Here is a 17,833-nt window from a genome sequence, read left to right on the forward strand (position 1 = left end):
ATAATTACTGGTGATTGGAATGCAAAATTGGAAACAAGAAGGATTGGTAGTTGGAAAATATGGTCTTAGTGATAGAAACCACTCTGGAGATTGCATGATAGACTTTTTCAAGACCAATGAAATCTTCACTGCAAATATATTTTTTTAACAACATAAATGGCAACTATACACATGGACCTCACTGGATGGAAAACACAGGAATCAAATCGACTACGTCTGTGGAAAGAGACAATGGAAAAACTCAATATCATTAGTCAGAACAAGGCTAGGGCCAACTGTGGAAGAGACAATCAATTTCTCATATGAAGGTTCAAGTTGAAACTGAAGAAAATTAAAACAAGTCCCCATGAGAGTCAAAATACGATCTTGACTCTTTTACCAGAGACCCACCAACATGGGCTGCGTTTGCACCAAAACCATGAAGAAGGCAGCCTGGGTCATCATTGAGAAGTACTACACGTGCCTGGGTAACGACTTCCACACCAACAAGCTCATGTGCGAGGAGATCACCAGTACTCCCAGCAAAAAGCTCCGGAACAACATAGCAGGCTATGTCACACATCTGATGAAGCGGATTCAGAGAGGCCCCGTGAGCGGTATCTCCATCAAGCTGCAGAAGGAGAAGAGAGAAAGGAGAGATAATCATATTCCTGAGGTCTCAGCCCTGGATCAGGAGATCATTGAAGTAGATCCTGACGCTAAGGAAATGCTGAAGCTCTTGGACTTTGGCAGTCTGTCCAAACTGCAGGTCACTCGGCCCACAGTTCGGATGAATTTCAAAACAGCACGTGGAGCCATTTGACTCTTTCTGCTATGCTGTAACATTTTCAATAAACTTGGGGACACACACACACACAAAAAATACGATCTTGAGTACATCCCACCTGAATTTGGAGACCATCTCTGTCATGGATTGAATTGTGACCCCCAAAAACATCTGTCAACTTGTCTAGGTCATGATTCTCAGTATTGTGTGATTATCTACTGTTTTGTCATCTAATATGATTTCCCTATGTATTGTAAATCCTATCACAATGATGTTAATGGATTAGCGGCGGTTATATTGATGAGATCTACAAGATTAGATAGTGTCGTAAGCCAATCTCTTTTGATATATAAAAGAGAGAAGTGAGCAGAGAGACATGGGGACGTCGTACCACCAAGAGTGAAGAGCAGGAGTGTGCGTCCTTTGGTCCCGGGGTCCCTGCACTGAGAAGCTACCAGTCCAGGGGAAGACTGATAACAAGAACCTTTCTCCAGCGCTGACAGAGAAAGCCTTCCCCTGAAGCTGATGCCCTGAATTTGGACTTCTAGCCTACTAGACTGTGAGAAAATAAATTTCTCTTTGTTAAAGCTATCCACTTGTGTTATTTCTGTTACAGCAGCACTAGATGACTAAGACAACGCCAAAAACAGATTCAATGCATTGAACACTAATGACCAAAGACCGGAGGAGTTGTGGGATGACATCAAGGACGTCGTACATAAAGAAGGCAAAAAAAGGTCATTAAAAAGACAGGAAAGAAAAAGACCAAAATGGATGTCAGAAGAAACTCTGAAACTTGCTCTTGAATGTTGAGTAGCTAAAGCAAATGGAAGAAATGATCGTGTAAAAGAACGCAACAGAAGATTTCAAAGGGCAGATTGAAAAGACAAAGCAAAGCATTATAATGAAATTTGCAAGGAACTGGAGTTAGAAAATCAAAAGGGAAGAACATGCTCAGCATCTCTCAAGCTGAAAGAAAAAATTCAAGCTTGAAGTTGCAATTCTGAAGGATTCTATGGGCATAATATTGAACGACACAGAAAGCATAAAAAAATGGAAGGAATACATGGAGTCACCGTACCAAAAAGAATTGATTGATGTTCAACCATTTCAGGAGACAGCATATGATCAAGAACTGATGGTACTACTGAAGGAAGAAGTCCAAGCTGCACTGAAGGCATTCGTGAAAAACAAGCCTCCAGGAATTGACAGAATACCAAATGAGATTTTTCAACAAACATGCAGCAGTGGAGGTACTCACTCTTCTATGCCAAGAAAATTTGGAAGACAGCTACCTGGCCAACTGACTGAAAGAGATCCATATTTGTGCCCATTTCAAAGAAAGGTTATCCAACAGAATGTGGAAATTATTGAACCATATCATTACTATCACACACAAGCAAAATTTTGCTGAAGATAATTCAAAAACGGTTGCCGCAGAACATCGACAGGGAACTGCCAGATATCATTGCTGATGTCAGATGGATCTTGACTGAAAGCAGAAAATACAAGAAAGATGTTTACCTGTGTTTTATTGACTGTGCAAAGACATTCGACTGTGTGGATCATAACAAATTACGGATAACACTGTGAAGAATGGGAATTACTGAACACTTAATTGTGCTCATGTGAAACCTGTACATAGATCAAGAGGCAGTCATTTGAAAAGACTAAGGGGATTCCATGTAGTTTAAAATCAGGAAAAGGATGCATTAGAGTTGTATCCTTTCACCATACTTATTCAATCTGTGTGCTGAGCAAATAATCTGAGAAGCTGGACTAGAACGCAGCAACACGTTTGGAGGAAGACTCATTAACAACCTGAACTATATAGATGGCACAGCCTTGCTTGTTGAAAGTGAAGAGGGCTTGAAGCACTTACTGATGAAGGTCAAAGACTACAGCTTTCAGTATGGATTACACCTCAACATAAAGAAAACAAAATTCCTCACAATTAGAGCAATAAGTAACATCATGATAAACAGATAAAAGATGAAGTTGTCAAGAATTTCATTTTATTGGGTCCGTGGATGCAGCAGTTGAGAAATCAAAAGACGCATTACATTGGGGAAATCTGCTGCAAAAGACCTCTTTAAAGTGTTGAAAAGCAAAGACATCACGTTGAGGACTAAGGTGTGCCTGACTCAAGCCATGATATTTTCAATCACCTCATGTGCGTGCAAAAGCTGGACAATGAATAAGGAAGACCAAAGAAAACTTGATGCCTTTGAATTATGGTGTTGGTGAAGAATATTGAATATGCCATGGACTGCCAGAAGAACGACCAAGTCTGTCTTGGAAGAAGTATAGCCAGAGAGCTCCTTGGAAGCGAGGATGGTGATACTTTGTTTCATGTACTTTGGACATGTTATCAGGAAGGACCAGTCCCTGGAGAAGGACATCATGCTTGGTAAATAGAGGGTCGGCGAAAAAGAGGAAGACCCTCAATGAGACAGACTGACAGAGTGGCTGCAACAATGGGCTCAAACATAGCAATGATTGTGAGGATGGTGCAGGACCAGGCAGTGTTTTATTCTGTTGTACACAGGATCACTATGAGTCGAAACCAACTTGACATCACCTAACAACAACCATTCCTGAGTATATTAATTATTGAACCCTAATAAAAATAATCTAAACACTAAGAAAAAAAATTTTTTTAGTAGAAAGGGAAATTTAAGCTTTAACTTCTGAATTATTTTTGAGACGCCACCAGTAGATGATAGACATGGTAAGCCATAGCAAGTTCTTTATGACAGTGCCTGCCGAATGCTCCCACTGCCTTAGTGAAATCTGTCTGTTCTTTTCTTCCACTCAGGAGCTATCTCATCTTTGGTGTGCTTCGGAAGTACAAAGTCAGCTTACACGGTATGCAGAGCTACATTTCTCTCAAACATTTAGCACATGGGCTCAGGCTCCATCATCTGGTAAGAGGAAAACTCTCTATACTACTATGTTGGGTGTTGATTCTTGAGTTTGAGAGCTTATTGGCTATCTTGGAGGAGTAGGTGACTGCCTACCTATTGTGGTGATACCTCTGATGTAGGCTGCTGTGCTTTCAAACTGCCCTCCCTCTCCATGGACCCTTCTCCCACATAACACTTCCTTATTTAACAGAGTAAGTCAATTTATCGCCAAGAGTTGTCTAGTGTAAGTTTGTCAATCTGCCTTTCCACTTGCCTTCTCTCAATGGAGGAAGTCCAAATGGATGTTGATTAGAGTTTGTCAATCCTAGGGTTAATTCTTGATGTGACTGGCACGCTCCAATTGAAAAATCTAACTGGAAGTTTCTGAGGCCTTTATCAGCCTCGTTGAGTCAGAGATTATGGAAAAATAGGAAAAACCAAGGATTATGGATGAACTTTGAACATTTCTGTAACATTCAGAAGCACAGCTCATCATTTTTAGGGCGTTGAGCAGAAATTAAACTGCAGCAGTAGAATATTTGTGTTCACCATACAAGTTCTTATGTATGTTTAGTTCAAAAGGAAAATTCATTTGCCCTTTAATGTGCTTTTTGGCTAGAAGGATTCTCTTTACTTTCTCTAAGGCCCTAAAGAACGAAAAGTTCTTCCTTTTGCCGTCGGGGGTTGGGTCAGCGGACCATTCAGTATCTGAGTAATTAGCCAACATTTCTATTCCTCCCGGTGAGATTTTTACTCTCTATCCCTCCTGACCCTCTATATAAAAAATTACCTCCATTATCCATGTCATTTTCTTTCTGTAGATGGAGCACTTCAGTATATCTTTATTGGGTGAGATAAACTGCTTTGGAAGTATCAAAGTAATTTTTCAAGGCAAACTGTACACTGTTGTTGCAAAGGACCCTCAGGGGAAAGCAGATAGACTCCCACTTCTTCCTGCCAGGGCTTTCTTAAAAGATAACTCCCAGAAAATCGCTATCATTTATGTCGATCTAATCTTGTTTATGAGCTTGGTCTGACCAAGAGATGGATACCTAACTTTCTTCTGTTGTTTCGTTCCCATACCTCACAGACTGCAGGCATGTCTCTGAAACAATAAACATCTACAGAGGTTGTGTTTATCGTTGTATCGTTATATTTGCTTATCATTATATTATTTATCATTGTATATATAGTTATATTAGATATCATTATATTATATTGAAAGGTATTTTTGGTTACTTGATCAATTATTGTTAGTTGGTTTTTACTATTAAAAAAAAAAAACCAACCACCTGTTGCATCAAGTTGATTCCAACTCATAGTGACCCTATAAGATAGAGTAGTACTGCCCCATAAGGTTTCCAAGGAGCGGCTGGTGGATTCCAACGGCTGACCTTGTGGTTAGCAATGAAGCTCTTTAGCCACTGTACCATCAGGGCTCCTGGTTTTACTACTAGGGAAAATAGGTCTTTATCTGGAATTATTGCAAAGAAGGAAATGAGAGGACGTGTCTTAATCCCGTATATTCAAAGTGGAAAGAGAAGCTTTCATGTTCATTTTAAAGCCGTAATGCCAGAGATGACTTTAAGGATTATTTAGTCCAATCAACTTATTTTTGCAAATGGAGAAACAGAATTCCACAGAGCTTACATTACTTGCCCAATACTATAGAACTGAGTGGTCACAGAGTCACAACTAGGAGCCAGGTCTCCTGACTGTGTTCCACCAGTGATGTTTTCTCCTCGCTGTACATTCTCCCCTCTATGGGCAGTGGACATGGAAATCACAGCCTAAGGTGATGTGAGGTTTACTAATTCTTTGACTCGCCTTTTTATCCCATGAAGTTATTGGATCCATAAGGATACAGACATTCATTCCCATGATTGCTCCTCTGGATCCATCTCTGGTTTTGGATACATTTAAGTAAATGTCCTCCTAAAAGCTGCTGCATCAACCAAATTGTGGCTCTTGCTGTTTCTTAGATAGTAGTGACACTAATATGCAAGGTTTAGAATTTCAGATATATGAGACCTGCAAAGATTTCTCTTATAAGAACTTTTTATCAGAAAAGAATGAGATTTTTCTATATCCTTTTTAATAGGTTAACATGACTTAGTTCTCAAACAGGATGACACACTAGTATTATTTCTACCTAATCATATCATCCAAATATGCCATTTTCTTTGCAGAAACAGGGCACATTTACATCCAGTTTGGCCATATCAAAAAGCACATCAACAATTCTGAAGATAACCGGGCTTGAGTTCCCTCGGTTAAACAGAGTTGACAAGTATATAATGGCTGGGGTAGAAGAGAGGAAAAAAAGGGAGGAAGGCCCTCATCAAAACTCAGATATAAGCTAGAGGAGGAGACAGAAAGACTATTCTGATAGGAGCCAAAAAACTAAAGAAAAAGTGCCTGAATGTCCAGAAAATTCTGTCCTTGGGCATCAGCAGGTTGGATTTACTTATCAAATGTAGACGAGAAGGGCAGTATATTTTAAATTGCGCTATAATATATATTCACCACCCATCTGCCAGTTTGTTGTACTGTGGTGGCTTGCATGTGCCTATGATGCCGGAAACTATGTCACCAACATTTCCAATACCAGGCGGTCACTCTTAGTGACCAGGTTTTAAGAGAGCTTCCAAAGACAGACTAGGAAGAAAGGTCTGGCAATCTGTTTTCAAAAATTAGTCAATGAAAACTCTATGGCTCACAACAGAATATTGTCCAATGAACTCGAACATGCCAACAGTCATGGGGAATGGCACAGGACCAGCCAACATTTTGTGCTGTTTTACAGGAGGCCACTATGAGTCGGAGCCGACTCGACAGCAACTAACAAAATACATATACCGACAGATTTGACACTTCAACCATTTTTAAGTGTACAATTTAGAGACATTGATTACATTCACCAGGTTGTGGAACCTTCACCACTATCCATTTTCAAATGTTTTTCATTGCCTTAAACAGAAACTTAGTACCTGAGAAGAACCATTTTAATTCAGGGAAGAGTCTACTTTTCAAAAAAGTCACTTCAAGTAATATAATGTACAATATAATTATGCATTTGAAGATCTTGATAGTTATGTTCTCCAATGGTAGTGGTTATGTTCACACGGGCCAGCTTTGTGATTGCTGGGACCTCTCCAAAACATGTAATATTTAGGAATTTCAGTAGGTCTTATCTGTCTTCTCATGAAATAGCAGATTATGATTATTTCTTTAGGCATGTATGTTACATCCTTCCAAAAATAAATAGAGGATTTCCTGTTGTGTAAAACATATATATTAAAAAGGGGGAGATCCTGTCTCTAGTTGACTTTTTTCCATTTATACTTCTTCTAGTACTTGTTCTAAGCATTCATTCCTTTATTTATATAGTGGTTAATTCCAAAAAGCAGCTTACCAGAAAACTATGGTCTTCTTTAGAAACAACTTAAATCCACAGTTTTTATGAAAAATAGAACTTATGTAATCAAACAAAAATACATATCAAGCAAAAACAGACTTACATGGAGCGAGGTTTTGAAACTATGTTTGGAGATAGTTTCAGCACAAGACTTCTTTTCTAATTTTGTGAATGAAGTCCATTGTAAAAAATGGCACGGTGAAGGCATCTGACCTCCTCTAACTTCACAAAAGGGAAGTAGAATCAAGAACAACAGCCCAATGCTGACTGCTGTGAGACAGATGTCAGACACACCTCCTCTCTCCAACCTTTTCACCAATTCTGACACCAACTGTCCCTCCCACAGCACTCTCTACTTTTCTGCTGAGTTCGGTAATTCGTTGCAATAGCCTCACAGAACTCACAGACCATACCCACAGTTATAGGGTTTATTAGGGAAGTAACAAGTTACAGTTCAGGTTCAGGAACACTCAGGATACAGTTCTTTGATCAGGACAGCGTCTTCTCATCTGTACCAACGGGCATGCCTCACTCTGGCCCCTTGGTGTCTGCCCTGCTCAGGCAAGTGTTACAAAGCTCTTTTAGCTCTGCCAATAAGTGCCTAGAGGCACCCCCACTCCACTAGGCCCAAAGGCCCTCAGCTCTAGCTCCATGGATCAGCTTGGCAAACCTAGCTCCACCAAGTTCCCGGAGGCACCCTATTCCTCCAGCAAGCTTCCAGCCCAAAGGCGCTCAGCTTTCTCACTCCGTGGGCTGGGAAGGCCCACTGTGCTGTCTCCTGTCAGTGTCTCTTGCGGCCGTTTCTCTGCTACCTCTTCTCACCATCTCCAGTGTTACAGCTCTCTCTCTCTTTCTCTCTCTCTCTCGGTCTCCTGGTTCCAGGAGCTTCTCAGTGCAGGGATTCCCAAGTCCAAAGGACGCACTCCACTCCTAGCTCTTCTTTCTTGGTGGTGGGGATATCCTCCTTTCCTGCCTCTGGGACTCTGGGATGGCTGATTTTAAGCCTAGCAGAATGGCAAAACTGACCAATCCCCTCATTAGGGTTCCATATGCTGTATTTGCATTATTCCACCCCTACACAGGAGCCATGAACTTTATTTGCATTATTAGAAAGCTATCTAATCCCCTTGGTGGCCTGCAATTACCTTATTTACATAGTCCCACCCAATCACTTGGCTGGGAGTTACAAGACTATGTCTAGAAGGGCCATATTAAGTAATTCAATTGTACTGCATCCACGTATCCTAAACTTTTGTGAAAGACATTTTCTTCTCTACTATATTTTTATGTACCTTTCCACTTTTGCTAACAGGCCAGAGACGCTGACTTATTCATAGTGTGGAGCCCAGAAATCTGCATTTTTTTAAACAAGCACTCTGGATATTTCTGAGGCCAGTTGAGTTTGAGGGGCACTATCCAAGGAAAATTTCTCCCTACGTCTTTTTCTCCAAAGTAAAATAAAAATAAAAATTAACAGTGCCACTGAGTTTTAAGTGATTTTCTCCTAAAGGAAGAGAAGGCCTATATTCAAGAACAAGGGAAGTGTCTGAATAGTAAGGAATTCTGTTTATTCAGGGACAAAACAACCAGTTGAAAAGCAACACTTCCGACCTTTTGTCTACACAGAACCAAAATGCCAATTTGTTTTACTGATGTCTTCAATGATTTGATTTTACTTTCTTCCAATGAGTTAATATACTACTGAATTAACAGAGTAGTCACAGAGTCAGTCCTTTATATGAGTTGAAGACCCTATACTGAATCAGGCTCTTTTAGATTAGATGATTTGATCCCCTTGGTGGACCAGAAGGTTGACATTATCTGGAGAGGCTGCTTGATTTGATTCTTTGAGATCTTGATGTGTCATCTACAACTGCAAAGCACGTCGTTTATCTGGACACCAAGTTCGGACTGACTTGCCTTTCAGACAATTGATTTAAGATGTCTTCAATATTTGCTATTTTGTAAGATTTTCCAGAACATGCTTTAAAATCCTTCAGAAGAAAGTAAAGGAATGGAAAGTATCTCCTCCCAGATCTTACCCTTAGATCACCAGGACACACCTCTGGCTTCAGCCTCAGGAGATAGCACTGCTGGTCCCTGTGAGAGGTACAGGAAAGGCCTTCAGTCTGGGCGTTGCCATACACTGCCCCGTACTTTCTTAGATTCAAATCACGCCCTTCTCATCCTGTCCCTTTTATACTTGGTAGCCTAGTCTCATTCATTTCATCTCTGATTTAGAAATCCAGGGAAGGTGAGTCCTGGGATTTGCTTTCAGACATCCTTGTCTGTGACCTTGGCCATTTAGGTTACTGCTACCTGTTTCCAGACAGACCAGTTAGACAGAATGGAGCAATAGAGCCAATAAGAACAACAGTAGAAATAACTTACAGAATGCTCAGAATACGTCAGCCACTAAGCACTTATCTAATTTATTTAATTCTCACAACACCCTGATGAGGCAAATCCTATTATTATTCTCATTCTATAGATGAGAAAACTGATACACAGGCAGGGTAAGACACTTGCCCAGGGTAACTATGCACTGAGAAGAAGCACTAGGATTTGAACACAAGGAGTATAGCTCTAAAGTTCATGCTGATACTCATTTCTCTATGCTGCTATAATCTAATGTTAAATTGCATACCAATAAATATTTCTTATATTTGCATAGCCATAAACATTAATCCCATGATCCATGTTGTTGTGTGCCGTCGAGTCAATTCCGACTCATAGTGACCCTATAGGACAGAGTAGAACTGCCTCATGGGGTCTCCAAGGAGAGACTGGTGGATTTGAACTGCCGACCTTTTGGTTAGCAGCCTGAGCTATTAACCGCTTCACCACCAGGGTTCCCATGATCTTCCTAAGAGCTAGGAAATGGCTATGACTATCCGCATTTTGCAAAGATAACATAAAGTCACAAAATGCTTTACAGTAATTATTTATTTTATGCAACTCTTATATTGATGTTCTTTCTACATCTGAGAAAATTTTTATTGCTAGACCTGAGATGTTCTTCTAGACAAAGATTTTTCTCAGTTTGTCTCCTTGATTTTGTTTGATGATAGCACTGAAATTATTTTTAAAAAAATCTAAGGTAACCCAGCAGAAAGGGTAAGCATCGTTGCGCAGGAAAACTGAGAGCCATCCAGTTCCTTCAAAGAAATTTGGCACAGATGTTTTTTCCTTCATCTTCAATGAGTCCAGAAGACAAAAAGTATATTTTATTTCTTGTGAAATGCGTTTTCTTGTTCATCTCAGTATGTGGGACTGTCAAAGTTTAGAAGTTTGGCAGTGTTTTAACGTGGCCATTCTGTTCTTCTTTAGAAAGTTATTAAATCTTTATTTTTTTTATGAAAAACAGAATGTGGGAGAAGATTTTTTTCATCTTTTGATATTTACTTGTTGATTAGTGTTTTTAAGTCATGCTAGATGTCAAACCAGAATGACAAAACATCCAAGACCTAAGTGTTTCCAAAGCTGCTGTGAAAAGTGGGGGATATTACCAAAGACACTTTAGCGCTTCTGCAGATGCTTTCTTTGAGGATTAACAATTTTAGAGCCGTTAACTAACCCTTTTAAATTGATGTAGGATTTCCAGAAAGGAAAACATGTTGGCTACCTTTTTTTCAAGATTTCTTTTACAATAATGCTACTAAATTGCAATGTATAAACTCCGTAAGACTTGAAAAACTTGTGGTGTGCTCTTGCTAGGGAGCTGGTGGGCAGACAGAATGGCACTTCTTGTTTCTTCCTGGACTTAGGATCATAAGTTATGGTTGTTAGCTGCTGTCGAGTGGGCCCCTGACTCATGGGGAACCCACGCACAACAGAACAAAATGCTGCCTGGATCTGCACCATCCCCATGATTGGTTGTGAATTGTACTACTGGGATCTGTAGAGTTTTGAATTCATTCCAGACGAATGAAGACAGACTAGGAAGAAAGTCCTGGAGATCTATTTCCAAAAATCAGTCCATGAAAACCTTATAGGATCTTAAGAGGCTTTCCCAAGTCATTTCCTGGAACTCATAAGCTGCCTTGGCCTGCCAGCGCCTCCACCACTGAAACCACAGGGCCCCTCACCAGTAATCCAACCTTCTTTGATTTATCAGACCCCTTCAAGCTTTTGTTTTAATATTCCAACTTTGCCTGATACACTAGATAATTTGAAAAAGCTTCAGAGCTGAAGTGAGTTGTGTCAAGGGTATTGGAGAAGTTATTGTATTTTCTCCAAATTATTATACTGGATGATTGCATTGAACAATCTCTAAGAGGCTTCCTTGAGGTTTTAGTTTCATTCCCCTATGATCATTGGTGGTATTTTATTTTTTCATTTGCTAAGAAGCTTTCTGCATTAGAGGAAATGGCTAACCATGGCATTTCTGTCTATGGCTCACTTTCATTTCCTTCTTGTTAAATGTTCACCTTTAAATATTGCGATTTAAGAATCGTAATTACCTCTATAAAATATATTAACCAAATCATAGATATGATTTTAGTATGTGCTACACATTATCATATGAAATTCAGCATGAGATAGTGTTCCCGTCTTTAGCTCACCTCTTAAATCTTCTGGGCTGACAGGACACAATCTCAGGGGAAGCATGGAAAAAGAGAAGAGAAAGAATTCTCCCTAGGTGAGCATGAACAATCATATGATGGGAAAAAGACATTTTATAAGCATTTTTTAATGCTTGCTACACTTTAATAGGCTGAGTGTTTTCATGCCCCATTATTTTTCTGTTGGGTGTGGGAGAAAAATAACTATTCTACAGAGAGCTCACAAAAGAGTGGCCAAGAACTACGCTCACTTGAAATGCTTTTACATAAATTTTTCCAGAACCCATAACTTGAATGAAAAGCTCTTTTTTTCTTTGCTCCACTTCTGCTAAGAACAGTTCGTTTGACTCATACCAAACCAAATCAAGCATTTCTGTGGGCACAAAGAGGAATGTGGAGCACAGAAAGATTTTCTTCCTAAAAAAGAATATGTGCATGGAAAACAAAATTGCTTCAAATTTCACAACATCCTTACCATTGAACATCGAAGGCAGATCTGGGTCAGTCCAATTTCCTTTGCAGATATTTGACTTTAAAAATCACATATTCAACTTGAAAAAATGGACTTGTGTGACATGATATATAAAAAAAAAACCCTGTGGTGTATAAGTCATGATGAGTTTCAGCTTATGTTTAACCTCTGTTTCTTCATCTTTAAGAGATGCAAATTGCCTTCATGCAATAGTGGAAATGTCTTGTCCTAGGTCCTCAAAACAGCCCCTAAAAAAACATTTACATTAGGAACTCAGAGCAATGCTGAAATGAATGAGTTTCCTCAAAAGGCTGGCTGCCCCTTATGTAGGAAATTAAAAGTCAGTGGGGACAATGAAAAATAAAACACAGCAATAACAGATAAGTTCTTAGTTCTTGGTTTCTCAAGTCCAAACCTATTTGTCCATCAGAGAACCTCAAATACCTGATCCTGGTGACTATGTGGCTAATTTGCAGAGCGAGAGTAAAACATTTTCTAAATGATCCAAGTGTCAGTTGTTCCAAGATTTCAGATTTGTGACTGTAGCATATTTCCTTTCTCTCAAAGAATGTAACATCACACATGTATTTTAAGTGTGATTTGATTTGAAACTACAATAATTCTTTGCACGCACTTGAGAGCTACAGATTCTGGCATTTAAGTTAGAAGAACTTATCTGTTCCTTTGTTCTTCAAACAAGGATAACATCATCTTGTGTACCTTCTCAGAGGGCTGCTATGAGCCCTAAAATTGTGAAAAAAATAGAGAACTAGTGTGTAGAGAGAGTTCTTGATGGTCTCTTAGGCTCATTGCCCTGCTCAACCTCACAACAACACTTTTGAAGCCAGGAGGACAGGGGTCACCATTATTATTCCTATTCCTATTAAAGTTAAGAAAACCAGCACACGGAGAGGAGGATTGACTTGTCCAACATGACAGAGTTAGTGAGTGTGGGAACCAAGAAGCAAGCTCTATGCTCTTGACTCTAACCCTCAAGGTCTTTCAATGAGGTACCATGGCATTCCTTTATAAACTACAAAGTGCTTTACACAGGGGAGGTGTTACATCATCAGATCCCTTTAATCTCACTCCTGACCTTCTGAGGCCAAAGTGAAGAAAACTTGAGGAAATGTTGGAAAACTAGACCGCTGAACTTTTCATGAAGCAGTTCAGGAAAGAGGCCAAGAAGGAACAGTGGCAATATACTGGATATTTAGAGCAGAAAACTCTGAGGCCTGGGACAAAGGCTGGTCATTAGCTGAGAAACACAATGGTGAGTTGGTGGCCAGAAGAACAAGGTCACAAGAAGGAAAGGTGGCAGAAGAACTGAGAGGCCAGAAGAAAGAAGATGGAGCACAGAAGAGGCCAAGTGGGGATACTGGCTGATGCTGAAGGGTCTGCAGACAGAGTTTTATCCCTGAGCTCCTTTTACATGAGGGTTAGAATCCTTAAAGTATGGAATTCCAGTGGCTATATTTGAACCTAGAGGGCAGTGGTGGTTGAGTGGTAGAATTCTCACTTTCCATGCTGGAGATTCGGGTTTGATTCCCGGCCAGTGCACCTCAGGCACAGCCACCACCCACAGCCATCACTAGTCTGTCAGTGGAGGCTTGTGTGTTGCTATGAAGCTCAACAGATTTCAGCGGAGCTTCTAGACTAAGATGGATTAGGAATAAAGGCCTGGCAATCTACTTCTAATAAAAAAGCCAGTAAAAACCCTATGGATCACAACAGTCTGATCCTGTTGTATATGGAGTCACCATAAGTTAGCGACCAACTCCATGGCAGCCAACAACAACATATTTGAACCCAGGTGTTCTGTGGGAGTCAGTCTCACAAATTTCCTGAACACTCTTTCTCTCCCAACTGCCAACACCAGCACCTCTTCTCTGTACCTGGGTGCCTCCTCTGGTGGGAAGTACCCATTCTGCCTAAGCATGGGAGGGCAGGAAATGCCTGACAATGAATATTCTTTCCTCAACCAGGTGACACCAGGGGTTAGTATATAAATACCCCAATGCCCTCACCCATCAGAGCGGTAACTGTGAGCGCATGCTCTACATTGGCTTCTAGAGTTCCCTGACAGGCTAGGGTCCAATTTTTTACTGCGGTAACTTATTTGATAATGCTCCATTTTTTGGTTGAATTATGTACTCTGTGTCTTTTCCCCATTTTCCTACGGGTGTTTCCTTCACCTCCTAAATAAATGACTTGCATCTGAATTCTTGTTTCAGAGTCTTCTCCTAGAGGAGGCCGCATAAGATCCATGTTGCTGAGGGGAACCGCTGTCATCTTAGAGAATGGCAAGAGCCAGTCCAACCAGGACCAACGACCAAGGGATCTAAAGAAAGGACTAGAAAAATAAAAAGAGTTCAGACTCATGAAGTTTCACCATAGCTAAAAAATCCCTTGCAAAATGTTGGCCAGAACCAGTGGATGGACAGCAGACTGGGCCCAGAAGACACTGATAAGAGAGGGCAATTGAAGATCTATCATCTAGTTGAAGAGTCAGGGGCCACAATTCAGGGAAGACAAAGGGGAAGAAGAGGCATGCAACCCTCTAACAAATGGAGCTTTGAGGTAAAGGGATGGGGAACTAGGGGGTCTCCCATATCATTCTTATTAAAACGGGTCTAGTTCCCAAGGACAAGTGGCTTAGGGTGTATAGGGTGATATCACTGGCCATGGTGGCTGATGCCAGGAGTATTAGGGCAGAAACAAATTTAGTGATTATCAGAGATAAACACAATCTTGGTGAGGATTTAATTCAGCCTCTCATTCTGCAAATGAAGAATCAAGGACCAGAGAAGATGAATGTCTTATCCTAGGTCAATCACATGACCATGTATTGAAAGAACCAGGACTAGACTCTACCACCAGTACTTTTCCACCACACCATGATACACTGGAAAGGGATCAAGTCACAATTTTGATTCTCAGACTTAATATTTATTTTGAAAGGAGTACCTAGTCCTCTAGAGAAGGGAAAATTGAAATTAAGTCTCAATTTCCTCCTTGGTGCTGACACCAACATAGAAGGGCAGACTACATGGTCTAGTCTACCTATTTTAGAAAGTGTGTATAATAACCCTCCATCACCTAATGGGGATGCTGCTGGGAATTTTAATTACTATTCATTAAGGGCACAGATGTGGTCTGTTGAATTAAGTGCTCTAAATGAATTTCATGGTCGTTTTGCCAGGTTGTAAAGAACTGACAAACATTTGAGAGCCCAACTATTTTGGTCAATGCTTATGCTGTATTATCATTATTATTTGCTTACTGTACTGTCTGATCTCTCTTTAAGTTCCAAGTCAGAAAATATTTACTGTTGAAGAAAAAAAAACTTGTATCTTCCTTAAAGGTTCTAAGGCTGATTTCAAAGGTGAAGGCTGCACAGAATTGTTTTCTTAGAGAACTACAAAAATAAAGATACAATAGTTCCATGGGTTTCCCTCCTCTCATAAATGGCTGAAAATGTTTAGGGAAACTTTGTACCGCTGAGGCATTTTACCCTGATCCGTTCAGGGTCCCTCTTGTGTGCTCTTCTGCAATTTCTGACTAAGGCTAGGTCTAGAGAAACAAAGATGCTCTTAGTTGAGCTAGTTTAGAAGTGAATAACTGTGGGTGCATATGCACACACACACACACACACACACACACAGAACTGGATACAGTTCTTTATAGTATTTTAACTTTAATAATATTATATGTGCATCTCTCTCCACATTAATAACCAAAAAAAAAAAAAACCAAACCTATTGCTGTTGAGTTGATTCCGACTCATAGCAACACTATAGGGCAGAGTAGAACTGCCCCATAGCATTTCCAAGGAGTGGCTGGTGGACTTGAACAGCCGACCTTTTGGTTAGTAGTCATAGTTCTTAACCACTGTGCCACCAGGGTTCCTCTGCATGAATATCAAGTCATAAATAAGATAAGCAAGCAAAAACTGGATCCCAGGAGCCAGAAGATTGATTTGTTTCAAAACATTAAATGTTGAAGATGGAAAAGACCATGGAGATCACTTGAATCAGTGCTTTCGTTTTATACTAACGAGACTCAGGCCAGAAGGAAAGGACTTTCCCAAGATCACCCAGTTCGTCAGTGAGCAGCCAGGTCTTCTGAATCCTAGTCCAGTGCCCTTTCCCCAAGATCAATAGGATGACTCACCTGTCCTCTGCAAGGATAGTAAGCCCACTGGTTCCTTCACGGCCACTCTTGCTTGGTCCATAGCACCTCCCCCAGACTAAACAAAACTACGTGGCACTCAGATGAAGGCCCTTTTGGGAAAAGACTTGTGTTTAAGAAGAGGGTCAAGTTCCTACATCCTTGTAGATGCTGCTCCATGGAGATATTAGGGATCAAAAAGAAACATTGCCATACGAAAAGCTGAAACATTTGTAAAATTGTCGTGAGGAAATGGAAACGATAGGATTTACTTGGCAAATTGTCTTTTGTCCTTTCCATGGGCTCCACAGAGTAGGATCCAAATGCCAAGTTGCATCTTTTCAACCAGTGGAAACATGGTACCGGCTCCATGCCCAGGACACCGTTGACCAATTCCATTTCTTTCATTCGTGGCAGGTTTTTTAGGTACAGGCCAGGCAGATCAGAAAGCACTGTGGGCTGGTTGGGGTTGTTCAGCTAAATCATGTGGTGGATGAACATCTTTCCCTTTGCACAAGAAGTGTCTGACGCTCTAGTGACCTTTAACACATAGACAGAGGAGGCAACCCTTGGCACAGCAGCATTTCAGGGCCCCAGAAAGACCCTTCCTATGTCCCTGTATCCACAAACCCCTTGGCTGGTATCTAAAAGTCATCAATGATGTCTCTTTCATCTTAGTGTTAGATTACTATTAAGGTACAAGTACTTTGATAAGAGTGACCTAAGATGTTACCAGTCCTTTTCTCTCTTAAGCAAAATAAACTCTTGAAGAACCAGTTATGATAGGAAAGGAAAGAGAGAGCAGGTACTAGAGAACCCTGGGTGCTTTTGGCAGATAAAGGGAAGGGCATATCAGTCATGGAGGAGAAAGGGCAGGGAGATGAGAGTGCTGAGGTTGACTAATGAAATCTAGTACTTTCTGCATCATTATGTTGTGCCATGACCTTTGCCAAGTGTTCTCCTTGTTTGGTTCATATCTTCACAACAGTCTCATGAGGTAGGTACTGTTATAATCATCCCCATTAGAGATGAGGACATTGAAACAGGGAGGCTAAGTAAATTGCCCAATGTCACATGATTGATAAATTATTGCCACTGTTAGGTGCCATCAAGTCAATTCTGACTCATAATAATCCCATATGACAGAGAAGAACTGCCCCACAGGGTTTTCTAGGCTGTAATGTCTATGGAAGCAGATCGTCAGGTCTTTCTCCTGTGGAGCGGCTTAGTGGGTTTGAACCATCAACCTTTCAGTTAGCAGCCGAGCACTTAACCATTGTACCACCAGGGCACCGTGGCTGATAAGTAAACTCTGAACTCACTGCAATTGAGTCAATTCTGACTCATAGCAACCTACAGGACAGAATAGAACTGCTCCATAGGATTTCCAAGGCTGTAAATCTTTAGGGGAGCAGACTGCCACGTCTTGCTCTCTCGGAGCAGCTGGTGGGTTTAAACTGCCAGTGTTTCCATTAGCAGCCAAGAGCTTAACCACTGTGCCACCAGAGTTCCTTAGCTGATAAACAACAGGTTTCA

At 40.6% G+C, this 17,833-nt stretch overlaps 1 pseudogene; it reads left to right on the forward strand.

The window, feature by feature from the left end:
* Nucleotides 1-394: 394 nt before the first annotated feature.
* On the forward strand, nt 395-802 carry LOC101352876 (40S ribosomal protein S17 pseudogene; annotated as a pseudogene).
* The last annotated feature ends 17,031 nt before the right edge of the window (nt 803-17,833 follow it).

Source organism: Trichechus manatus, unplaced genomic scaffold (assembly GCF_000243295.1).
Source record: "Trichechus manatus latirostris isolate Lorelei unplaced genomic scaffold, TriManLat1.0 scaffold00031, whole genome shotgun sequence".
In the NCBI taxonomy this organism is placed as follows: Eukaryota; Metazoa; Chordata; class Mammalia; order Sirenia; family Trichechidae; genus Trichechus; species Trichechus manatus.